Source organism: Dromaius novaehollandiae, chromosome 2 (genome assembly GCF_036370855.1).
Source record: "Dromaius novaehollandiae isolate bDroNov1 chromosome 2, bDroNov1.hap1, whole genome shotgun sequence".
Lineage (NCBI taxonomy): Eukaryota > Metazoa > Chordata > Aves > Casuariiformes > Dromaiidae > Dromaius > Dromaius novaehollandiae.
The window spans coordinates 41,850,079-41,877,427 of record NC_088099.1 but is presented as its reverse complement, the minus strand read 5'-3'; the positions used below and the strand labels follow the sequence as shown (position 1 = coordinate 41,877,427).

Sequence of the window (27,349 nt, the reverse complement as noted above, 5' to 3'; positions counted from 1 at the left end):
ATATCACAGTCATACCCTCTGAGGAATCCCTGTTGCACTGGTTGGGATTATTTTTTCTGTGTATGTAGCTTAAATTCTCATAGAGAATTGACTCCTATCTACAAGTGCTTCTATGAGCTAGAAAGATCTTTTGTCTTAGAATACTCAAACACAGTATTTTTTGTAGAAGTATTTAAATACCTGCAGTTTTGAATATTTCGCCATTTTCATTTGTTTTATTTCACAGGGCTTGAAATTGAACTTCTTTCCTTCCAAAATATGTGTCATGTTCTTTTAAAATTAAATTAATTTAATTAAAATAAAAGGACTTATTAGTAAAACGCTTGTGGTACTGAAAACAGTGTTCAGCAAAACTGCTTTTGCTAAATTAATTTTTTAAGCTGTTATTTATTTAAAGCATGTGTCATGACAATTTTGTGAAAAGAATACAGTGTATTACTACCATACATATGTACAGTATTATTGAATACATACATCATTTGCTTTTTAAAGATAGATTGCTCTGATTTTTTTTTTTGCTTTTTTTTGCTTCAGTTTATGGACATTTTCTCTGATAGTGTCAAGAAATCTTGCTCAGGATGGTGTGGCACGTAATGTATCATCCAATACTTGTGGCATTAGTGTGGTATTATTAAACAACTCTAAAATCTAGCTTATTCATACATTAGTATTTTATACCACTGATGGTGGGAACCTGTTCAGTCGCATTTTTCTGTAACTCGATTTTTTGTCTGTACCATTTATTTTTCATTTATTTTCACATTTATTTTAAATGCCAACTAATATATAGGAAAGGTGTCACACACTTAGCACCACCAAATGGAATATAAAATGCACTGAACAAGTTAGTAACCAGATTTCTTAAGCCTTGGAAGCAATGCTGAAATGTGTAAATCCATACAGGGAGTTTATATTATCAGAAATACATATGTCTGTTAAACCTGTTTTTATACTTTGAAATATGTTCCTTTCAAATTCCAATTTCATAATCTAGACCTTGGTCCTGCAAAACATTATATACCCAAGTAGTCCAACTGAAACCAAGGACTTGTACTTTTCAAAGTATCTATGACAGATACTAGGCTTCAGTGACCTATAAAAGTTGTACTGTATCTGCCTAAATTTAAAGATGCCTGCCAGTAGTTTTTGACATCTTCCAATCAGCTTGATTTTAGTACTATTCTTTGAACTCACACCCAGTGACTTTTTTTTTTTAATATAGGGAGGTTAAATGTACACATACACATTTCCTCTAAAAATCTTGATAGAGGGCTAGCTGTTTAGGTTAGTGGGAGCAGAGATTGTTCATCCTGAGAATTTTTAATCTGTGCTTTCAATCCAAAAAGACCTTTTGAAGAAATCAGTGATGACACATTACCTGGATAGCAGAGCTCTTGGATGTATTTTGTGAGTTTCAGTTTTCTTTTATGCCTTTCCTTTGAGCTTTGGTGGTGAATATGACCCATATAAGATTAAGGAACTCTATGGCATACCTTTGGCAGCAGTCATAAAAAACCACATAGATGAGGGAAGACAAATCATAGAATTTGGTGACATCAGTGGGCAGTTTGGGAAAAGAAAGGACTTTTTAAAATCGGAATATTTGGATTGATGGCTGGGGAGCACATCTAAACAGGACCGTCTTTGTTAATATTATTAGCAACTAAAAATAGTAAGTTGTAGACTGATGTCTGTAAGGAAATTACAGGAATATACAGATTCATTCCTATTAACATCAGTGAGGTTGACATAGGTAACCAAGAGAAGTGTTAGCTTGATCCAAGCTGGTTAGAGAAAGCCGGGTTAAACGTGGTCCCGGATGAACAACTAGGAGACTCAGTATGAGTTGTATCGTGTGGGAAGGAGAATGTGCTGCTAAAGAAAGGGATTTTAGAAAACTGGTGAAGCTTAGTCTGAGAAAGGAAAATACCTAAATATTAATTGAAGTTAATTGATAGATGTGTCTAACAGTAAAGCTGTGTAAACAAAGGTGTACGGTGGCAAGGTAGTTGCTAAGGCTCTGTAATGGGATCAGAGAAAAGGGTTAAGATGTGAGGATATCTGTAAAGTTAGAGTGAGGGCTGACACACAAGATTGGTGGGAATAGTGGGCACCTGGGGAGTAAGGCCTGATGAGTGGATGGGCAAGTTAAGGTGATAAGAGGGAACATGTGAGTAGTAGGAAGAGAAGAACTGCATTGACTGTAGCCAGCTTGGGGGCTCTTTTGTTCAGATGGGTCTAAACTGAAGGTGAAAATTTAAATAGTGAGAGGTAGCTTGAACTGGTAATATCTCCTGAGTACAAGAGTTCCCTGTAAAGCTCCATGTTATCCAAGAGTAACTTCTCCTGCTAAGCACCTATACCAAGATGTGACACTTGAACCAGATTCTTCCAGCATGTCACAGCTTTCAATCCCAACAGCTATCAGAACATTTGCCCCAGACAATCAAGTAAAATACTTAATTTTATGGGAGATATTCTGATGGAAGAATCTGGTTCTCCACGTGGGCGTTATTAGCCTAATCATGCTATTTGTAATGGTCAGTTTACAAACTGTGTTTTTAAGCTCCCAGCAATATGTAATTGCGTATAAACATGGTATTTTTTTGGAGAGTAAATCAGGTTCTTTTTTGGTGTTCCTAACCAGTGCATTTCAGGTGTTAAATTTGCTCTTCCTTTTATTGTGTAACACAGATGTGTCAGCAATTATATTTTTATTCCTTCTTAGAGGCACATGGGGCAAAATGGAGGTCAGATTTTGCATTGTAGCTGAATAAGAGCCTTGCGATTTTCTTTTACGTGATAACTCTGCACTTCTGAGAATATGCATTATGAATATATTCACACTTGCATAAGTGCAGCTAATGAGTGCCAAGAGGCAGATAAAGATGACAGAATTGTGAATAGAATAATTTGTAATGAGTGCACTGACCCTTTCCAAAAGGTAGTTGTTTGAATTAATACTAGGCTAACCCCTTTGAAGAGCTAAAGTAATGCAATGGGCATCATGTATAGAATAGAAGATGTGAAATATACAGGAAAATGGAATATAAAAATACATATTTTGAGTTTAATTTACCATTTTGCAGATGACTGATGCTTGTAAGGATAATGTAATTAACCAGTAGGGTATAAAGAATGGATTTAGTGCGTCTGAACAAGAGAAGAACAGAGTGCATTTATTCCTTTTGAGTAGCTGCACTGTTTATGCTCTTGATGCAGTGTTCTTATTGTGTACTATTCTACCATAATCAAAGCAATCTGTAGAACAAATCCAGTGTCCAGGAGAATGATGTGGCAATGCAAGGCAGAGTGAGTTTGATTGCTGGAGGAAGTGATACTGGAAAAAGACTTCGGAACGGTTGATTGCGGTCACTGAGTTAGCAGCTCCGTCTAGTCTACTATGCTCTTAAAGCATTAGTCATGGTTCTGACTTCTGGAGTGTCCACTGTGGCCACTGAAAGGAGCTGAGACATCTCAGTAAGCTATTTGATAGTCATATTTGTGCAGATATTCCCTTGAATATTCCTAATGGTATATTGCAATTTTCAGGTATGTGATTGTGTTGAAGAACTATCTCCATAGTTCAGGTTTAGTAATTCCTGTAAGTGAACCTTGTCAATTTGTTAATTTTGAGCCAGTTTTTTACAAAGAAATTTTTGATTTTTGCCTCTGAGATGGAAAGTATGGTATGTAGGCAAGCCATGAGAAAGACTCCCATCTTTTAGTGCTGTTTTGAATTAAAATTACTTGAACTCAAAAGATATATATAGCTTTGATATAAAGGGCCAGAAGTGAATTCTTGAGGGGAAGATACTAGTAAAAGAATAAGCAAACTCTTCTATACATACATGGGACAAAAATAATGTAAATAAAGTAATAAAAATTTCTGTGTTAGTGAAGTCATCTCAGCCCTGTTTTACTGTATAACATTCAGCATCGTGAAGTCAATGATGTGTAAAATACTGAGAACTGAGTCAACATGAAGCTAAATCAGTTTCTTGCTACCTGTTCCTAAGCTAGAGTGAAACAGTCTTTCAGGCAGTGGAAAGTGATGTTCAGTAATTATTTCTGCTCTCACGAACAGGGAATCTTTGTCATAAGAACTTCCAGTCCTGCCTTAAAGCTTCTGACTTGTCCATATCTGTAAAATCCTTTCGGTAGTATTTTCCAAAGCACTTTGGTTTGCGGTTTAATTTTCATCACCAGCTCCAAGGGAATGAAACTGATGACAGCAAGAGCAGAATCAGGTTTATGCAATTGGGATCAGTAGTTCATAAATAGTCTAAGGAGTAGATTAGGGCTAACAGTGAGTTGCTTAAATAGAAATTGGGATCTTCTAAATGACTTTTTAGAAGAACTGGAGTTGGAAGAGGGCTGTGATTGCATGAGATTATGATGACAAGAGAGTAAGTAGGAGATATGAGATAAATGAAAAGGATTGAGGATCAGATAGCCACTAGGATTTTACAGTGATTGAACTGGAGAGGAGATGAAGCTATAGGAGAAGAGTTAGTTAACTCAATATTGGCCGCATTTAGGAAGTTTTCATTGTGTCTTAATCTCAGAACAGCTTTTAAGTAGGAAACTGAAAATGGCATTAGAAGTATTTTTGATTTCAAAACAAATGGGCTGCTACTGGATATCTGAAAATGATAGGAGGACAACATATACATGTGTTGATGAAGACTAAAGTACAGCACCCCCTGTAACCTTCATACCTTTTTTTTTTTAAAGAAAAAACCACACATACCTCTATATATAGCTTTTGTATTTTTCTTGAAAACTTCAGTTCCTTTTCTATACCCCAAGTTAATTAGATATTGACTTGGTGTGATGATAGGCCTAAGAAATTTAGTATTTCAGATAATTGACTAAACCACAAGACGCTTCCCAAACTATTACTGATAGTAAAATTTAACTCGTTCAACATATGGAAAACAGTTTTCAGTGGTAAAAATGTCTGAGCAAGAGAGAGTTTTATGAATGTAGATGTTATTTGTAGGGTATTGAATATGTATATGAGGGGATGGAAGGAGGGAGCTGGCTGTAGCAGACGTGGGGGAATAGAGCAATGCAGTGTTCACATTAACCTAGAAAGCAAAAATATGTGTTTCTTAGTCTAGACAGAATCCTCCAAGAGTTATGTGCAAACCAGAAGGAGAATAAATTTGCTGTCTGGAAGCTCTCAACATATTTTTCCACATGGAAGGTAAATGTCTAGTAGACACATGTGCTGAAGGGTTTTTTGCGTTGTGTGTGCTGTTCTTGCATTCTTCTGCTTCTGAACTTAACTATAAAGACACACTTCTTTCACGAGATCAAAATCTAGGTGGAAGGGAGGTGATCCGTTAATCTTTGTCAGGTTATAGTCTGTGAACCAAAGTATGCATGTGCCTAATAAGCAGAAGATCTAGGCAGCAGGAGCTCTGCGAGTGGTCTGCAGACAAGAGGCAATGCTGGCTCCTTTGGGTCCCACCCACCACTTTACTATAGGATGGGGCTGATTTGGAGAAGGTGTGCAGCTAGACTGCAAGCTATCCATTTGCTGCCAGCAAACTGCTGTTCTGCTTTCTCCCATAGCTGGAAAATTCTGGTTACTTATGGTGTGCTGGCACAAAGACTTCTATAAAATATTGGAAGAATGATCTTTACTTTGTCCCCTTCCTCCCCCTCATATTTTTGCAGTGGAAAATCAAGAGCTTGAATAGTCTCATTGAAATCTTGGCTTGATGTGAATAAGGTATGCTGTAAATTAATTCACCCTTAATTCCCTTTTCTCTTAAATGTTGCTGTAGTAACTTTGCCTTTGTGTAATCAGTAATAGAGACTGCAGATCAGTGCTGGCATTCTGTGTGGACTGGATTTCCTGCTGGGGACCCCACCCCCAATAACATAGTCTCTGGAATTGCGTATACTTGGTATGCTAGTCAAGCCCTTAACATTTTTTAATTTTTGCTGTTTTTGCTGAATGGACCTAAAAGTACACATAGATGCAGCAAACAGTCATTGGGCAATACTGAACTGTCCTCTAAGATTACTGTCATCATTCTATCTGCTTTTGTACAGATGCTAGAAGTAGTCTTTTGTCCTGGTAAGAGGGAGACAATTGATAAAAGCCTATTGCTTTCATTTCTGAACTTACTAATTCTTTTGTTATATCAAATGCATCATGAAAAAACATTTTGTTAAGTTTTCAGTATGTGTTACTTTTACCTAGCACACTTAATCATTAGACTGAAACAAGAACAAGCAAAGCCAGAAAGCGCTTTCTCTGAGTCCTGGCACACTGGCTTTTTTGCCTGCATATGAAGATCTTTGTTTTGGTCAAGGTAAGGGGACAAAAGTACATCCCTTTATCTCATTCAGAAAGGGGTAATCCTGCATAATGTTCCATGGATAATGAAACCTTGAGATGGACAATACAGAAAAAAGAGTGCCTATTGCCTAAAACTTGAATCATGTCAGGAAATATTTGTGTGTTACAAAACTAAAGTAGTTTAACTACCTTGTAACCAGTATACTATTTGTTCTGTTTATAGCAGATACAAGTTTATCTTTGAAAGGACTCTCCTGCTTACTCTGTCTACCTGCAAAGTGAATTGCTCTGATTATACCCTTCTCTTACAGCAGTACCACCCCCCCCTGCTCTCCAGTAAGGACTAATCATGCTATGTGTAGTCATATTATAGAAGTCACTATATTAGAATGTGATTTCAGCTTATCTTTATACTGAGGCTTTACGTAAAGATACATGGCTTGTTTTCTGCCCGTAGCTGCCTATGTGCTTCCTGTTGGCAAAAGTGGTTGTGCAGCTTTGTAATGATCTGGGTCAGGGGTCTGATCCAGGTGAAAACTAATTAAGCAGAAAGAAAGTTTCATAATGCAGTTTACCATAGAGCTGTATGAATGTTTTCACTGGCTGGGGGAGGAGAAGTAAAATGAGTCACTTAGTCAAAAACAGTTGTGCAAGTTATAGACAAGGTCAGTTTCTGAATTTTGGGTATAAGGATTGAAAGAGAGAAGGCTACTACATAACAACAAAGTGTGAAGTGTGGGGACAGACTCCAGTGGAACCCTGTGCATGGAAATCTCAGTTGCTGCATCAAGGCTCTACCTGTAATATGAGTGTAGGTAGGCATCGAACACAATGTTCATTACATCAAACAGGAGTTAAGGAGTATTTTCAGCACCTTCACCAATGTCCCTTCTTATTTGAGTGAAAAATAGTTATGTTTTAACTTTTCAATTTGCTAGCAAATGGGCAATATTAGGCCTGAGATATCACTGCCTCACTTCACTGCTCTAAAGGGGTTTTATCACATGAACTAGATTTGGGTGATCCAGCAGAGATATTGGAAGTAATATGCATGTTTTGTTTTCTAATAGGCAAGTTAAGTTAGCTCATATATTGTCAATGAATGGCTGATAGTGCTGCCCTGGCCATGCATAAACCATAGGCAAGTGATAGGATGAGAACAAAAAGTAATTCTCTGATATGTAAATTCTCTGATATGAGAATGAGTACCTCTTAGTTGTATGGGAACTTAATAATTAGGACATCACAAAAAGGAATAGTTTCAGATAAAGTTTAAGTTTGGAACTATAAAAAGTTTAGGTGTACAATGCCAATACAATTTTTCAGATTCAGTTATTTGCTTGATTTCACTGTGCAGCCTCTGTTTTCCAAAATCATCTTTCTTTGACTACTTCCCATGCAGTTTCATGAATTCAGTATCTTAAGATGTTTTGGGGCACTCTACAGCACACGGTCAACTAGAACTTATGTTGATCTCAGCTTAATCTTCCCAATATTTTTGAAGGATAGAAGTTCCTAATTTCTTTTGCTTATTAGGGGAAGAGTATTTGGAATGGATACCATGGATCTCCTTGATCCTACACTACTGGAACATTCCTGTTAACTTCGTCAAGATCAGGTTTTTACAGTTACATTAATATGTATTTGCTACTTCCACTTTCCCTGAAAATGCTTTTCTCTAGCTGAAACTTAGGGGTCTGCTATCTTGCTCTATTTAAACGTCAAAAATGAAACTGGATTCTTTGCTTTGCATACTGCATGGGTTGCCTTGCACCTCGTTTCTTTTTCCTATTTTTTCCCCTCAGCTGATGCTGCCATACCTCCATTTGTTTGTGAATGAAAATTCTGCATTTTTGAACTCCATTACAACTTATACTTATTGCTACTTTCCCTTGTTCTTTTATCACAATGATTGACTATTTTAGCTGAAGGCATACCTTGGAATAAAACTCAAAACTGTCATTCATTTTCTTAGATTGTCTCCTGACACCCTAGCAAACTCTCTTAACCTTTTCCTTGTCCTCTTCTGTTCTGTTTCTTAGCTTTGTTTTTTTTTTTTTCTTCCCCGTGACTGTTTGCAACTGTCTGCCCCTAAGAAAAGGGGTTTCTTTTCACTTAAACCAAACCAAACTGAAAAAAAAGGGGAAATTGTTACCTTGTCTTGTGACTTGAAACTGGAGCATGCCAGCCTTAGAAGATGTTGTCAGTGATAATGAGATAGATGCATCTATTTTATCTTTTAGAAATTAAAAAAAAAAAAGCGCTTTGTAAGGTTATAAACTGAACAGCCTTAATGTACTAGTGCAATATTTGTGATGGTGCAGCATTTGCAGTTCAATTTTTTTACCCTTGAAAAGTCAAAAGGCTGTGTGGTACTTGAGTGTAGGTTCAGTTGTGTGTGTACTGTATTATTTGTGGATTTTTTTGGAGTTAGTTAGAAGTACTGCAGCTCACGGGCAAGGCTTCTCTTGAATTCACACTAGCAGCTGTTTAATCAGCATTAAACCTCACACTAGCACCTATACCAGCTTTTAGTTTCTAGCAGAAGCATTAACTAGCTATTTTAAGAATTAATTCTTTTCTTTTAGTGTACCCAAATTAGAAACATCGTAAACATGAACTTAAGTTAGTTGTATGCAATAATATTAGTTCCAAGAAACTAATTCTGGTGTGGTTTTTTTTTTTAGTCGGTTACCTAGGTCATTTATGTTCTTTTAAATAAGCAATATATTAATATTCATTTAAAAAACTTAGAACCAATATATTAATCAGAAATTTATTTGATCACCTATCCTGGATACTGCCTCTGAATTGTACTCTATCTAGAATAGAGATCACTAGAAAGAAGGCATATGCTGTGTTTTCCTGGCTCTTGTTTCTGAGCCTGAAATGAACTGAGATTTGGCTCACTCAGAATTTGAGTGGATTTGGAAAGGAGATGAGGTCACCAAACTCATTTCTTGAGAGACCTCATCCAGTTTTACGGAGGATCTTTTGGCCACAGGCTTATAGTTAGGGTTGTTTATGTTCATATTCACAAGGAAAGTAGCTTCTTCCCGCTGTGGGACAATGTAGTTGTTGTACAGTTACTCATTTTGAGCTTGAACTGTGTATTGCCGGTTAAAGCATCGTCATTCTACTGAGTGTGTTCTTTATTTGATTTTAACTGTTTATTAAAATAACACCATTAATTAAAAATTTTTCATTATTTAGGAATTCATTATTTAGTAAATAGTTGCAGTTAATGTATTCTCTTGAAATTTTCTCTTAGCTGTGGCTTTTTAGGTTAAGCATTCTCCTGTAAGGTAGGACGTATTTTTTACTCTTCTTCTTGCTTCAAAATTTTGTGTTGTGTTAGTTGGCTTTTTGTTGGCTTTTTTTTTTTGCTTTTGCTTTTGTTTTTTTATTGGAAAATGTGAACATGAGGTTGTTCACATGCCCGAAGGTCAGGAGGGATTTTTATTACCAAGCTATTAAAGTTTTTTTTTTAAAATTACACTATTTTTGTATTATTTCGAACAAACCTGGATATACTGGAAAATAGTGAAATACGATGTTTATTTGCTCTTTTAAGTCTGTGTGGTATGGCGTGCATAATATCCTTGAACACAATGATAAAGCTTCTGTTGAAATTTGTTTCTACTCAAATGTGCGGTATGGTAGGTGTTCTCAGAACACAAAAGGAGTTACACCTCTGCCGGGGGAAGCTCTGCCGCGCTGGGAGCTGTCACAGGTGTAGACAGGTTGTTGGAGCTCCGCCAGCAGAACAGCCTAAAACCTGCTGCTGTTTGTGCATCTGTATTTGCTTTCTACAAGGATTTGGCGGTAAATCCAAATGTAACGCTATAATTTTAATTATCTCCCCTTATGCTTCCTGCCCGGGTGGAAAAAAATCTGGGAAGGCTTTCATTAACTTCTCCTTTGCTATAGAAATACAGTTACCAAAGTGACTTATGGTTGAATGACAGGTGATTTTAAGTGATAGAATAAAATTGCATATGGATGCAAATGAACTGTGGTTTAAGAAAAAAAGTATAAGTTGTATTTCTGTCAGTTGCAGAGCTCTGTTTTTTCCCTAAAACCAGACTGCTAAATTCTGTATTTAATATCTTGTAAACACTGAGGAACCCTGCTAGTGTACTTACAAACACTGTTTCTATGGTTACATTAAAAATGAACTGGAATTAAAGTATAAAAAAACCCTGTATAAGGAATTAGAGTTTGTAACTCCAATTTTGGATGTTTTTTCTCACATTAGTGGATCATTCATCTTGCTGAATGTTAGATAGTAAAAGGTTTCTTTGGAGAAAAGTGTGGTGGAAACCAGGTTCTGTTTCCATCTCCAGCATTTATTGTGTTCCTCCCCATCTCTGTGCCTTTGCTAATCTGTCTGTGCACTTCTGTTTGAGTCCCAAAGGCTTAAGAAATGTCCTATTTTGATTGACATTAATTTTGTTTACATTAGTTTGACAGTTGACAGTTTGATTTTAAAATTGCTCCTGCAAGCTGAAAAAACTTTTAGATGATAACATTTTCCCCTTCAGTTTTAAATTTTATTGTCGTCTTAAAGTTACACAGCAGTAACTAATATCAGAATATTATCCAATATTTATGATAAAAAAATCTTCATGTGATTATATTTTGTTGAAGCACAGATAAAGTACCACATAATCTGACCATTTTTAAGGACAATGAATACTCCTTTAAAAAAAAAAAAAAAAAAAAAAAAAAAAAAAAAGACTAGGCCTTCCTTTGACTACTCTCCTACCTCTTTTAGAGGGAACAGCAAGTGGAATACAATCTCACCGAAGCGTAAAATGGATTCTGTGATTCCGTTTGACTGGCTGACATCTGCCTACCTGTTCATTCCTCCAGGATAAAAATAAACCCTCTTTCACATTTGAGAATTCTAAATCCATATCCTTAACAAAAAATTGTCTCTTTAAAGGGCCTGTAATAACTAACTAAATTTAGCATTTCTGTTCACAAATGTGGTCTGTCCCATCCATGTTCAGATTATTGATTGTGAAATAATAGGAAGAAAAAAAGCTTTCCAGAGTTGAAATCATAATCACCAAGTGACTCAGTTTCCTTTCTTATTAATAAGTCCATTATTTCTGGTATATGTGCAAGTAGATGCAGAAGTGTGGGTACAGAATTTATTTTCTTCAGTGAGGAGATTTACCTCCAGCTTGTCACTAGATAAAACGGCTTTGTTGGCCTTTTTCTTGGAACTGATATCTGATTTGATATTTATATCTGAGATTTACGAATGTGTGAGTTTGTGCTTAACTCAAAGCAACAAGTATTTTGTACAAACATGTACATACCTACATACAGTATCTCATGGGAAAAATCAACCAGCTGATTTTGTGTGTCTTGGTTGGAGGTTTTCTCCCTCAAACCTCATGCAGTGAGTGAGAGCGGACAAGTTTGTGCGGAGGTCAGAACTTGTGGGTATCTGTTGGCTGAGCTTGTAATCTTTATGAAAGAATGAAATCAAGCTTTGGGGTTTTTTGTTTTTTGTTTGTTTGTTTTACTTCCTTTGGACAAGGTTTATTTTCCATGGGCTTTATGAGTGTTGTGTTAGCTTTTCACATTATTTTGGTCCAGTGCTATTGTTAAAGGAAGATGTGTTTTTGCAGCAGGGGCCAGAATTTTCTGCGAAATTCTGCTTTGAGTTGGATTCATCAACCAGGTGCATCAATGAGACTTTTGTATTGTGACTGGCAAGTTCCTGCATGAAGAATTTGTTGTAATACCAACTTCTAAATTATCAAACGTGTATTTTTCCAGTGACATTGGTGAAATCACAGAAAACTAATTCTGCATGAAAATATTTTTTTCAGACCTCTACCTGAGATCCAATTTAGCTACCTGATGCAGAAAGACTATATTTTCTTGGTTTATATTCCATTGCTGAAAATGCCAAGTGTTAATCAAACTTTTTTGTGTCACTCAGTTCTTGCTGAAGCATCTTCTAACAAACCTTGATTTTACTTGTAAACTTGTCTTATAGGAAGTTTCATTCTGCTGTAAAGAAATCCACCATTAATAGACATCCAATGTAAATGTGCTTCAATGCATCAGCTTTACCGAAAGGTTTATTTTGTAATACTAGCTCAACAAAATTTTTCTTACTCTTCAAACAATGCAAAGAGCTGCTTATATGATTAAAGACTCTGTGGGAATAGCGCTCTGGACATTGAGAAGCCACAATTGAAACCTAATATATGTACAAGCTAGTGTGAAATCTTTCCAAGCTGAGATAAATTCACTAAGAGCAGGTAGAATGATTTTTATAATGGATTTATATCTTAAAACTCAGCTGATATATTTTCTGGCCAACCATATTTTTTTTCCTAAGGAAAATTATCTGAAACTTATTTTCAATGAACAGAAAAATACCTGGCCGTTAATTAAGAAACAAAACCCAAAGGATTCCTGGTGGTATGGATGGCAAAAATCTTTCTTGATGTCTAGCAGATAAACCCAGTTTTTCAACACAGATTTAAATGGAAAATGTTGACTCAGTCACTTTGAACACATGACATAGTAACAGTGGGCAACATGTAGTATAATGGATTATGGTTATGACAGTGTTCCACATGCAGCGTACTTCTACTTTCTACTAAACTTGCTAAGAATCTGTATGTAACTGTAGCCCCACTCCTTTGCTTCCCTCATTAGTCTGACTTTTTCATTTTATAAAAAACCCTCTTTCTTAAAATAAAGATGTTGTTTGTCAGAGGACATTGTGCTTTGTGCCTCTAAGGCCTGTTGTCCCCCCTGTGCCTGGTTTGCTGATTGAGGTGGTAAATTTTTTGCAGCAGAAACTCTGTTAGTATAAACACAAGATGATCTTGATCTCACTTGGGGCTTGTGTGTGCTATGTAATGAAGCTAGCTGACCACTTTTTGAAGATGATTGCCACAGTTCTTGGCCTTCATTTTACCAATTTTAAATGCTTCTCTTGCTTTGTAATCTTGGGATTCTCAATCTATAAAGAAGTCATCATGAGTCTGTATTCTGCATGTCTTATTCTTATGTTAGATTTATTTTCTGGAAAATTTTCTGCCTGGTGGAAGTCAGACTTGCCAGCTACTTAAAGAGCCAAGTAAGACTGTGGATTTGAGGTTCTCTAGATTTCATTTATTTCAAATACCTGTTTCTCAGCTTAAGTATTACATGACTGATAAGCTGTAACATTCAGAAACTCTTCACTTTTTTTCCTCTAAAGTAATATCTTATGTCATGAGTGTCTTAGACTTCTCCAAGCTCAGAAATATTTGAAGTATAGAAGAGGACAGAAGTTTAAATCTGAGCAAAGTTGCACTTGTACAGCTTTTTGAATATGCCAGTGTCACTGAAGGCTGTATCCATAACTGAATACTGTGTCTTTAGGGGTGAATGGAAATAACTGAGATTTCAGAAGCTCATGTTTGAGACCTGCGTTCAACAGTCCGCAGGAATGTACCAATTCAAGACCATTGAAGCACAATGTAAGAGCTCTCTTTCATTTCATCACAGGTCAGAAAACTTTTCATCACTTTTAGAGGTGAATCGTAAGAGTGGAGTACTGAGTATCTTACTAAAAGTTTTGCTTCCTGGATGGGACATCTGGGTCATAATTGATGTAGCAACAGTAGTTTTGGCCTAACCATGAACAGCTTTGTGGAATATGTGGAGGGGGTGGGAAGAAGTAGAATATCGTTCTTGATTTACCTTGAGGTTTTTCTGGATTCATCCAAACCAAATGTCAATGCACAACTTCCAGAGACACACTGAGCTCTAAAACATGGACTGTTTGCAGATTGGGTCTTACTGAGTTTGATTGTCTGTGCTATTGAATTTGATTATCTATGCTAATATCTACATAAAAACATAACTAACATGAAAGATGTTTACCTGTAATTTCACCCTAATCTTATTGAAGACAGTGGTAAAACTTCTACAAAGTTGAAAACGAGTTTTCAAGCAAACGCCAAGTATTTTAAATGCCTTATAAGATGAACAGAAAGTATAAATTGTTCAAATCTTAAAAAAGAACAGAGAGAGAGAGGGCTGATCAGTCAGAAAATAAAAAAAAAAAGAGCCTAAAACAAGGTTATCCATCACAGGATTACACATGAGGATGATGAGCTAGTAAAGTGTCACATAAGCTAGTAATGTGATGACCTCAGCTGTTTATTTTTATCTTTTTGATCAAATGAAAGTGTTTAGTTATTGTATAGTGAGGAAGTAGTTAAGTTGCCTCTTTCAGTGAGGGAAAGAAAGTTTTTTTTTTTTTGTCTTAAAAACAGAAAAAACTTCAAAGTATTGTAATATACCTAAGAGAAATGAATCCAAACAATTGTTGATGTTTCCAAATCAAACGTTTTTATAACATTTGGGAATACTTACACATTAAGCTTTTTTCTTTTTTTAACTTAACTAGCACATATCCTCATGCTTCCTTTGAGAGCTGGGGAAGAGAGAGAGAGACTGACTTGTTCAGAGGGCAACTCAGAACCCAGGTCAGGTGTCTGAGATGCCCTTGGCAGGCTTTCTCTTCTTTATAGGCAGAGACTAGCTGTCTGGATTAGCTAAGACAGACAGACTCTCAAAGGATTCCTGTTGTTTCATGAGATGTGTGCTGTTGTTCTAAATAAACGTGTTAAGTCCAAAATTACAATTCTGTAAGAAGCTTTGATATCCTGACGTGTTTTAATTATAAAGTACCCTTGCTGTGAAATATTCATGTGCTGCTCAACTCAGTAAAACACAGTTTAAAACCTAATAAACATGTTGTTTTGCTGCCCATTACTTGAAAAGATAGAAAAAAAAAGAAATAGAGGAAAAATACATTTTTACCTCAGTTTCTTTATCCATAGCTGTATGTTAGTTACAACATTGTGCAGCAAGGTTCAATAGCACCTGAAGCATGTTTCAGTTTAAGAAAAAGGTTGGGAGTAGGTAAATGAACTGAAGCTGAATCACTGTGGGCTGTATATTACAGGCTTAGATGATCAGACCGTTTTGTAAAGGCTGCATTTACATGTGTATTTCTTGTTCCTTAGAAAAATTGTTTCTAGTGCCAGTGCTCTAAATTATATTGATTAGCTTGAACTTATAGCAAAAGTTTTATTTTACAACCTGAAAGATTAAACTTATATTCCACACACACCCCTTTTTTTTCTTGTGTGACAGTTTATTAAGAACACGAGTGTGTTGAAGTGGTTTTAGTTTATTCTGTATGTATACATACCTAGAATAAACAGGCTATGATCTTCCCTCCTTCCCTCCTTCCCTCCTTCCCTCCTTCCCTCCTTCCCTCCTTCCCTCCTTCCCTCCTTCCCTCCTTCCCTCCTTCCCTCCTTCCCTCCTTCCCTCCTTCCCTCCTTCCCTCCTTCCCTCCTTCCCTCCTTCCCTCCTTCCCTCCTTCCCTCCTTCCCTCCTTCCCTCCTTCCCTCCTTCCCTCCTTCCCTCCTGTTCATCATTATCATGGTTTACATGTAATCTCTTGTGTTCTCAGAGAAATGGATGTTCTTGGACACACAGCGGACTGAGATATGCGAGAGTCTGTTCTTTTGGTTTCGGTAGAGTTGTTTCCTTTCATGCAACTTGTAAGACTTTTTTGGATAACTTGTTACTGATGATAATTGATATTGACAATAAATTATTGATTTGTGAAGTCTTGCCTCTCTCAAATACCCGCTGACTAGCACAGGTTAGGTAGGTGGTGCAGAGCTCACACTGCTTAAGCAAATCTCTGTACTCCTGCTGTGGTTTAAATCTGCCCTTGCTCTCCACAGAAGTCTGCTTAAAACTTTTCAAAGGCAAATTTAAGAACATTCTTAGTTTGTTACAAAGCATCTCTAAATTAGATGCTTGAGTACTATCTGAGGCTTCCTTCCCAGGAGCCCGGATAATTAGTTTTGGGAGTCCTGGGAAGAAGAGGAGAGGCACAATAAAAGAAATTTAGAACTTGAAATTTCTTTCAATGTAATCTGGGTTGTATAACTTCTTGTAGTGGCTCACTTTGTCCAGCTCTGTGGAAAAAAAGAAAAATTAAAAGACATGCTTTTTAAAATTCTCTTTGAATATTCATCTAATTTAAGTTTCTCCATGTTTTTGTGCATGGGGAAGGGATTATACTCACTTGAGAACAATCTACAAGGGCTGTTTTGCATGAATTCTGGAGCTCCTCACTGATTTACTGAGGCTGGAGAGCACCTCTGGAGATTGTCTAGTCCAACCTCCCTTCTCAAAGCAGGGTCAGCTAGAGTGGGTTGATCAGGATGGTGTCCAGTTGCATTTTGAATATCTCCAAGAATGGAGACTCCACAACATCTCTGGGCAACCTGTTCCAGTGTTTGATCACCCTCGCAGGAAAAAAGTTTTTTTTCTTATATTTAAATGGAATTTCCTATACATGGGATGTCTTCATGTCTCTGATATTTTGTCCCTTGCTGGCCCCATCTCTTCCATTTGGAAGTAATATCTTTCCTTGCCAGCTACTCTCAGGGCATAGCAAAGCATTAACTTTCAGTACTTCCATCCTTTTCACCAGGACTTGTGAAGAATCTTTGAGGAGTGCATGATGTCTCCCTGACTCCTGCAGAGTCCCTTTGCAGGGCTCTGGGAAAGCTGAATAGGACAACCTTTCACTTCCTCTGTGGAAGTACCTACATATGTTGATCTTGGTGATACAATCTGGGCCATATTTATGTTTTATAATGCTGATAAGGGGCAGGGAGAATAGAAGTCAGATCTGTGCTTCAGTGACCTCACAGTTTTCTGGTCAGTTTTTTTCCTCCAGTGAAAGTCACGTTCATTTTGTTCCCATCAAGTTATTAAGCAATGCTGATTAAAACCTAGCATAATTAGTAATTATAAAATTTGGAAAGGTGGACAGAAAGAGGCCAGCCTGTCTTACATTCTGTCCTTTTGCTATGAAAGCATCATGCAGACCAGTCCTTCCCCTGGGGAGGTCCTTGGTGTTGCCTGGTGGTACTCGGTGTAGGATGAATCTTGTACCTCACTTTCAGTATGTGAGGGCACAGTTTGATGTGTGCTCCCCAACTAGGGGGCTGATGTGGATGAGGGAGGCAGGACAGCTTACGCTGTTACTGTTGCAACAGAAGTATTTGCACAACTGCGTAGTGACCAGATCAAAGTCTTGATGAGGCTGAAAATAACCTTGGTAGAAGAAAATGGCTGTTTTCAGCTTGATCATGTTTCCAGTTGGCTTCACTGTGAAACCAAGCAAAAGCTTGTGCCAATATGCTGTAACTGGCATAGCAGAGGCCCAAACAGCTGCTTAGCAGCATATTATCTAATCCTGATGATTGAGGCCTAAGAGTTATTTTTGAAAGCATCATCCTCATCACCTTGCCATTTGGATGTGTTTACTTGCTTCAGCTCTGTGTAGAGCACGGGGAATGTAAAAGAGATTGACCGGGATATAAGGATGTATGACTCTCTTGTCTTGCTTAAGAGAGCTTCAGAAGGGAAAGTTTGTCTTACTAGAGAGATGTCTGAGATTTCCCACTTAGAACTGCATGAGTAGTTTGCTTGCAACATCTGTGAGGTAAAAACTGCTAAGTATTGCATATAAGTATTTGGAAAAATACGGTGATATAACTTACTCTTCAAAACAAAGATTGTGAATTTCTTGACTTTAATTTCTGAATCCAGCAAAGGCAGCCCAATTTAGATGGGTAGGAGGAGGGGCTGGTGGCTTTGCAGTCATGTAGCTGATACTATGTTGAAAGACTGCACTATCCAGCCTGTATGCTCTTAGTGGGAAACGAAGGGACTATATTGACTAATCTCCTTTTTGCACGACACTGTGCATCTCCTGCTACCCAGTATACTTGTATGTTTGTGATTGTTTCACTGAGGCTTCCTTAGGGGCTCTGTAAGACATCCTTTTCTGTTACGGACTGCGTGTCAAAGATGACTTTGGGGAAGTAAAGCAGTATCACTGTTCAGAACTCACTGTGAGATTGCTTCTTTAATAACAGACCTACAAAGATATGTAGTGCAAAATTTCTATTGACTTCAAAAATAGTTAAGTAGATATCCAATTAAGAATCAGATACCTGTATGCCTTATTGTAAAAATATTCAATACTGCACTGAATTCTGGATAATGAAGGCTTTGCTGCTCTATAGAAATCCCAGACTCCCACTGGAAGCAGTGAGAAACCTAAACATCTTTTGGGCTGGAGTTTCTGTTTGATAATTCTGCCAGTAAATCTACACTGTACTTGCCTATAAAGGTCATTGCCTAATAGCATTACACTGCATAGCATCATGTTTAGTCTATCTTATTCTTATGTTATATTTGTAAACCAAATAGAAGTGCAATCAAAGAGCATATAACTATTAACAAGCTTTGTGGGGTTTTTTTTGAGCTGATGTCTTTTTTTAAGGCCATCTTGTTTAAAATTCACACCAACATTTAATACACGTGATCTTATTGTTTTTCCTTTTTCCTATGGCAGCTTACTTTCTAACCAAATTTTGAAGATTCACATGAAATTAGAAGGGTTGGCTTTGGAGCTCTCTACTTACATGAGTGAAGTTCACCTTAGTAAAAGTTCACTGTAATTTGGCTTCCAGTCTTTCATTGTTTAAGATGTGAAGTTTGATCTAATTTTTTTCCTTTGGTTTTTATTAAATATGGATATCTATTCAAGATTTTTGTACAAAATGTCAGTCATTTGGAAGAAGTATTTGTTTTTTAACCACCTTGCTGCCCCTGCCCTCCAGAGAGCTGTCTTATTAAAAAAAAAATTATTGTTAACTGCTCTTGTCAGACAACAGGATTTATGCTAATTCTGATGTCTGTTTTAAACCCTTAGTTTTTTGACACAGAAGCTTTTGTGGGGAGAAGTTGTTATTGTTCCTTTCTTGTGACACTTGAGGTGAATGGCCTAAAGCATTTTGATCTCAGATACAAGACAACTTTGTCAGTAAGCAATTGGAAGCTATTTTAAAACAAAATATCCAGCAGATGATCTATAGTTACTAGATATATTATTAGGGGTGCCAACCTGTTGTTTTTGCTATTTGTTGGAGTATATTGTTACATATTTTATATACAGAATTTTTACATAATGATTTTCTGAAAACCTTTACAAATAGAGATATTTTAGAGTTGAGTAAAAAGTCCTAGAAGAGAGAAATCTGGAAGATAACTCCAGGACATAGTTTTGAAAATTATATGCCTATGAATTCATTTCACAAGTGCACATAAAAAATTCATCTTAGGGGAGTGGGAAACGTAAGTAGAAATATCTGTTTCATCTGAATTCTGATAATTTGTATTCAGTGTATCCTATTTCAGAAACCCAGTTCCCTAAGGAATTTTGCAGTATAGGCACAAGACAGAAAAAAAGGTAGTCGGTGAATACAGTTTTGGGAACAACAGAGAAAGAAGATAGTTTAAAGTAACGACATTAACTTGAAATTCTTATTTTCGTTTGAAAATGTACCTATGTATAGTCATGAGAAACATAAGGTTCATGGTAGCCATTGGGCATGAAGATCTAAATTCCATCTCATACCGTTCCTGTTGCAGTTTCAAAGCTGCATCAGTCCTTGGAGCACATGAACTGCTGAATTTTCTTTGAAGATAAAAGAGAGGGGATCATTGTTTCTGGATGAGCAAATGCAAGTCAGTGATGCATGTTGTCACCTCCAGTGATGGATCTGAAGATAGAAGTTAATTTGCCATATATTGTGCTATATCTTAATATGCCAAGTTGATAAGTTGGGTAATAAATGGGGATGAATTATTATTCTTGGTCCCCAGTTAATGTGTAGTGCCTTACAGAGTGCAGATACCTTTGTTTCCTCATGATTTGACTGATCAGGAGCTATATGCTGTTTTTGTTGCCCGAAGTTGAGTACAGATGCATCTCCCAAGGACTGCAGTACTCCTCATAAAATTTTGATCTACTATAGCCAGCCTTCTGGTTTTTTCTTTTGTTCGGATCTGACATTAAAATGTATGTTGCACTGCAGTTTATACTGTCTGATTTACAATATGACACTCCTTTGGTAAAAGGAAAGAAATGAAGCATGTCATCCTTTCATTAGAAGTGTATTTGAATGAGTGTCTGCATTGTGGATGTAACTCTGTAAATGATGATGTAGAATTTTTCATGGTTCTGAATGTGAGCTTTGACAATATGAGCTTGGTACTGTATTTGCAAGGAGTTGTTAAAACTGAGCCTGCACAACAACATTCTATTTAATGAAAGCTTTGCATTTACAAGAAATATATAGAAATAGAGTATCAGGATGGATGCCAACTGTCACTTCATAAAAATATAAAATTACCAGTGCAGTTGAATCTACAAAATTCTTGAACAGAAATCTTTTTATGGGGATCCCAGCAGAATGCTTTATTATACAGGAGCTATTCTCAGCAAGTTTAGCCTCAATGAATATTCAGTGCTGTCTATGGTGATCTTGGAAGTCATGTTTTCTTTCCCCTTTCACATCACAGAATCATAAAATAGTTGGGGTTGGATGGCACTATGGAGATTGTCAAGTATAGCTCCCCTGCTTGAGGCAGGGTCAGCTAGAGCAGGTTGCTCAGGACTGGTTTTGAATATCTCCAAAGATGGAGATTCCACAACCTCTCTGGGCAACTTGTTCCAGTGTTTGATTGCCCTCATGGTTAAAGTGTGTGGGTGTGAGCTTTTTCCTTCCCCCCCCCCCCCCCTTCTGTTAATGGAATTTCTCCATTTCAGTTTTTGCAACCTCTCAGAGGAGCCTGGCTCTGTCTTATTTATACCCTTCCATCAGGTATTTATACACATTAATAAGATCCCATGAGCCTTCTTTTCTTGAAGCCAAACAACTGCAGCTCTCTCTGCTTCTTCTGTGACAGATGCCCCTGTCTCTTGATCATCTTTGTGGCCCTTGGCTGGACTTGCTCCAGTATGTCTATGTTTCTCTGGTACTGTAGACCTGAGAAGTAGACACAGCGCTCTAGATGTGGTCTCACCAGTGCTGAGGGGAAGACTTGGTGGCTGGTTGAGGCTTGGAAGGCTCCCTCGACCAACTGGTGGTATTCTGCCTTAAGTAACCCAGGAGGCTCTAAGGGCACACTGCTGGCTCACCTTCAACTGGTTGTCCATGGAGACGCCCAGCCGGTCAGCCCCCAGCATGTACTGGTGCATGGTTTTTTTTCTCCCCAGGTTGCAGGACTGTGAATTTCCCTTTGTTGAAATTCATGAGACTCCTGTTGGCCCATTTCTCCAGCTTGTAGATGTCCCTGTGAATGGCAGCGAAACCATCTGGTGTATGAACAACTCTTCTTCTGTATCATCTGCAGACTTTCTGAGGGTGCATTCTGTCCCAGGTCATTAAGGAAGATGTTAGACAGTTTTGGCTCCTGTATTTACCCCTGGGGTACTTCACTAATGACTGGCATCCAGCTGGACTTTCTGCTGCTGATCTCAACCCTTTGAGCCTGGCAATTCAGCCAGTTTTCAGTCCACCTATCTAGTCTGTTCATCAGTTTGTCAATGAGGAAGTTAGCGGAGAAAGTGTTGGAAGCCTTACTAAAGGCAGGATAAACAACATCCGCTCCTCTCCCCCTGTACACCAAGCCAGTCATCCCATCCTAGAGTGCTATTAGGTTGTTTAAGCATGACTTCCCCTTCATAAATTCATGCTGACTGCTCTCAATCACACTCTTGTCCTTCACATATTTGAAAATGGTTTCCAAAATTAGTTGCTCCATCGCTTTTGCAGGGATAGAGGTGAGGCTGACTGGCTTATAGTTCCCCAGATCTTCCTTCTTTTGCTTCTTGAAGATAGGAGTGACAGTTGTGTTCTTCCAGTCCTCAGGGTACTTCCCCCAGTCACCATTAGCTTTCACAGGTAATCAAGAGTCACCTTGTAATGACATTGGTGAGTTCCCTCAGCGCATGTGGGTGCATCCCATCAGAGCCAATGGACTTGTGTATGTCCAGTTTGTTTAAGTATTCCCTAACCTGACTTTCCTCTATCGAGAGTAGATCTTCCTTGCTGTGGAAGAGAGAGCATTAAAGAGCTATGACGAAGCTTCTTTCTAAAGATTGTCAGCAAAACTGGTATCCATAACCCAGTAGTTTAGGATAGATAGGGCTGTTTTATTGATCGGGTGCGAAATGTCAATATTTGCACTAACAAGTGTATGCCAAACATATTTACTGATCTTTCTAGATCTCAACAGAAAAATCAGCATTAGTGGTTTAACAATCCCAAATTACATGCAAATATTTTTACTGGGGAGAAAGTAGAGATTTGTTTACATGCAATGAAAGCTACTCCCTAGCCATTTGATCCTGCAGTCTCAATTGACTGCATGCTCTGTGGTTATAATAGCTCAAAATATCTATTAATGTGGGTGGGTCTACATGAAGTGAAGTTAGATAAAATAATAGTTCTACGTATGGTGATCAGAAAAGTGTTTTTGTTAGAACATGGTCAAATCCTAACACCCAGACCTTTCTGTTCTGTTTAATTCTAAATCTCTACTGAAAATTAATTGTAGTAAAGGCCATAGTTAAACATTAATATCCATCACTTTCTCTTCCCTTTCTTTGAGACACCACATAGTCAGAACTCTGAGGTTGGGTAACGAATGAATGGAAGTTGGATTCACTGGAAAATATTCTTCATTGTCAGTGCAGCTGCTAACATAGTAATGAGCTTTATGAAATTAATTAATGATGTTAACTCTACTAGCCTGATTTGTTCATTTCTTGTATTTACATTAACATTTCTTGGAGCTGTATGTATAACTCACCTGTCTCAGTTAAGGTAAAGATGTGCGCAAACAGAGGTTTGGATTAGATTAACTAATTGAGTCTGTTCATTTTAACAGTTGTCCCTTTTAAAAGTAGTGAAACTTGATTCATGAGGTAAGCAAGGAAAAATAAGTAGGATTTGCACGAAGTGTCATGAATCCTGGCTTTTACAGATGCTATCTGCTGGAATATTGGATGTATCCAAAGATCGGGCCTATTTGAGCAAGCTACTTTAATGCACATACAAGCAGAAGTTACTTATTAAATAAGTGATTTCCCTTTCTCAAATGATAATGATGCAAAATTTAAATGATTATACTTAGTTAAAATGTAATTTATTCTCTGAAATTTGGCTGAACTCAACTTGAAACCAAATGTGCAATTGATGGTTTAAAGAACTCGTGACAAAAGCTGCTAAAATACTCAGTGCTAAAAATATCTTTGACTACTTAGATGCATCAGGAGCAGGGGCTGAATAGCATAATCACAGTTTAAAAGTATCATAATGCACTACAACCTTCTCCTCTCTCCCATTATGCTGTTTATATCATGCTTGAATGGAATTATATTTTGGTCTCCTGAAAACTTTTTTTCTTTGCAACTTTAAACTTTCAGCAGATGTAAGTATTAGAGAAACACTGCCTCTTTTGCTTCTGCATTGAACTAAGTATGCCACAGGACTGTGAGAAAAGTCCAGCCAAATTACAGAAACTTCCTTGTCCTACTCTCAAGCAGCCCACACTATTAGCAACTTTCTTGGTGGTGTCAGAAATGTCATTAGCTAGTAGTGGGAGATCCATTCAGCTATGTTAATTATTTCAACAAGTTTATATTATAAGCAGTGTAAACATTGGAGATTAAGTACATTTTCCAGAGAGGTTTCTGAATGCAGATCTGTTTCTGCACATTCACATTCCAGTGCTAACTGCAAATGTCTACAGTTAAGAGTAAAACTGTGAATTGGCCATTGCTTAGCCATCCATCTATTTCTTCCTCAAGTCTTTCAAACTCTACAGTTCATATAACTCTCTCATCTTTGTAGAAAGAGAAATGACCAGTCCTTTTTACTTTGTAAGATTGTTTTGTGACTATAGGCATGCTACAGTGCAAGTTTATATCTGAATCTGGACTGTCCTGAAGTTTGAGGATTTTTAGCTTTAGTCTTGTTTTCTATGATCATCAGCTCTAGATTTTTAGAGAGAAAATTTACATGACAGGAGAAACCTCTAGTCTGAGAAAAGTTTCAAATGCTTTTTCCTTTTTAGTGTGATTGTCGTATTTATCATATTTTTTTTTGAAAAAACAGTATGTTATTAATATATAGCTCTAAGGTGGTTTTTCTTTTTTATTGTCTTCAGATTCACCCCACTTCAGGCAGAACCTCGAAATCTGAACAACTTCTGCTGAGATTTGGCTTTGCACTGTAAACAACCTATCATTCTATCAACAGCAATGAGCTCCACAACACAGCCAGGTCAGTTTGTTTGTGCCTTGTTTTTTAACCTCTCTCCTGCAGAAGAACACTGTCCTGTATTACAGTGTGCAGAATTCTTTGTGCTGATGATATGAAAGAATGGATTTGGCAAGTAACACATATGCCAGCTGCACTTAATAAGATTTGACTGTCTTATAAAACAGAATAAAGGCTATACATGAAAAAAAGGCTGTTGTCTGGGCTCCTTATCTCACTTGAATTATAAATCCAGTACAAGTCTGCAATGCTTTTTAATATTTTCATAGAGTTTATTAAAAAACCAAACAATCATGATTAGACATGAATTGGCATCTTAAAACGTATTTTAATTCTTAATATTTTTATCTAATCATTAAATTATTACCTGCCTTTACATAACTGCATTGTTCAAAGAATGAGAGCAGATGGCATTCTGTTGTTTTTCTTTTTACTCTAAAGTTATATTTGTCCATACTGGCCATTCTGTGCTGAGCTTCCATCTTTATCGATGCATAATTAACAATGGTCTGTATACCTGCTTTATCTGATGCCTGCAGAATGAGCTGCTGCTGTCTCACCTGACAGAAGGTGAACTATTAGTAGCTGTAGCCAATATTCAAACTTCTGAAGAAAAAAAATATTACATATGGAACACGCCTTGACTTCTCTCCTTTTGAGGAGTGAGAGTCCCCAATTCAAATCTGTGCAACGTCGCATATGGTTCGCACTTCATTCACCCACACTTCAAGCGTCTATTTCTGGTACTGTTGGTACAGGTGGCTTATTTTCTGCCTGCTTTGGCTTTTTGCAAGCAGCTAGTATAACAGAATCAGGGAAAACACTGTAATAATTAGTAAGTGGTATGTATTTGTTAGATTCCCCATCTCATAGAAATATAATTCAGTCAAGGCTTTTGGAGAATTGTTGATTGTACTGTTGAAAACAGGGAATAATTGCTCTTATGTTAATGGAGTAAAACATAGCTGGGTTTCATGCTATGCTTCCCCCCCACCCCACCCCCGGGGGAATTTGGTGCATGCAGTGAATTATCAATACAAAGTACGATGGGATACTCAGTAGAAAAGTATGCCTGTGTTTTATGTGTATCCCAGTGGTGGCTCATATGAAATAAACTTGTACTTTCCTAAATGTACAGTTCAGATCTCAAGATACTCCAGTTAATTTGGTGTCTTTCTAACATTTTTTATCTTGCAATAGATGTAGTCTGCTGAAACTCATAGTCAAAAAATGAAATTGGCTCTCACAGAAAAAAAAAAATTCCAATATATTCTCATTGCTATCAGAAAACAGATTGCAAGTATGCATTCATGTCTGCTATTTTTCCAAATGCAATAAGGAGAAACATTGAGCATAATCAGAGAGATCTGAATCTGTAAAGATATTTAGACTACCATTGTTTTCAGGAGGAGGAGTCCAGTGCTTAAATACCTTTAAATCTAGCCTCAAGGTCCATTCTTACTAGACTTTCAATATCCTCAGTTATCTCAGCGTCCCTAATTGAGTCCCATCAACAATTTTGAGAACACTTCAGTGTGTACTGTAGTGAGTCTTCATCTGTTTTCACACTGAACTAATTAAAACTAGAGAAGTATTTTTGACATACAAGTGGATCTGTAGAAAAAGAAACTACTGTTGAGTTGAACTAAAACAACACTGATCTCACAATAAGCACTGTAGGATAGTCAAAAGGCTTTTCCTAAACTTTATAACTTCACAGATATCTTAATGAATCTACCAGTTACGTTCCATTGCCCATATTTATAGCATTCCACTGGAAAGTAGAAATAGATAAATATTTTGGAATAGTTACAAAACTAGTGATCACGATGGTAATTATAATTTTTGACGTTTTATCTCTCCTGCTGATGGGAAGTGATGGATTAGGAAATAGCTGAAACTCTTAGCAATAGTGTGAGGATAATAGTGGGTTGTCTATTTTGAATGAAAAATTATCACATAGTTAGTTAGCACTTTCAAGAACTTCATTTAAAAAAAGTTGTCAGTAAGCTTGAACAGTATGTAATTGGAAGGAATTTGCACTGCTTTTAATTGGAGTGAATTTGCATTACTTCTAATTTTTAGTATAAACAGAGACTTCAGTCTCTCTATGTTCCTTCACAGACCTGTGTGGAACATGTATGTATTGTATTCATCCATTCTAACTTTCATTCTTCTAAACTGGTTTTCTGTCCCTTGCTAAGAGATATTAGCTGTATAGGAAGTATCTTTTATACTTTTCAGGTTTTTTACATATTTACAATATAGGATGACGTATACACTTTTGTGTGTACTAGTCTGTGGACCTGCTTCCTCATTCAGAAAGGAAGCAGGCTCACTGCCTGCCGTGTATGACTTTTCACTGTTGTATTGATGTATGAACAGTGCAGCAAGTTGCATGGAGCCAGGATTTTATCTAAGGTACTTATCACCTTATTATCTCATTAGGGAAGTTTTAGCACCTTTTGGAAATTACATTAAAGGTTGACAATCAGCAGAGTGAATGAAATCTGAGTTCTGTTAAAGTGAATAAGACTGACTTCAGAGTGTCTGTACCTAGTAGTAACTTCTATGTACAAAAAATATTGAAAGAGAATTAAGGTTAAAAAGTCAAATACTTGGAGTTAGGAAATGCCAGAATTAAGTTAGCCTGGGAAATCTTAATTTATCTCCCTGATATGTGTGCAATATCATACAGTCTAAATTGCATGTTGACATGTTATTTCTTTTCCAAGGGGTTTGTAAGTCGTTCAATGCACAG

At 37.1% G+C, this 27,349-nt stretch overlaps 1 long non-coding RNA gene across 3 annotated transcripts in view; it reads left to right on the top strand.

The window, feature by feature from the left end:
- LOC135327480 (uncharacterized) overlaps positions 1-27,349 on the top strand; it is a 181,450-nt gene that overhangs the window by 24,519 nt on the left and 129,582 nt on the right. For 2 of the 3 annotated variants that reach the window (XR_010387651.1, XR_010387649.1), the window contains exons 2-3: positions 13,724-13,849; positions 24,476-24,591. This is a non-coding gene — a long non-coding RNA (uncharacterized LOC135327480). The remainder of the gene's footprint in view (positions 1-13,723; positions 13,850-24,475; positions 24,592-27,349) is intronic. The other variant, XR_010387650.1, reaches the window with a different exon arrangement.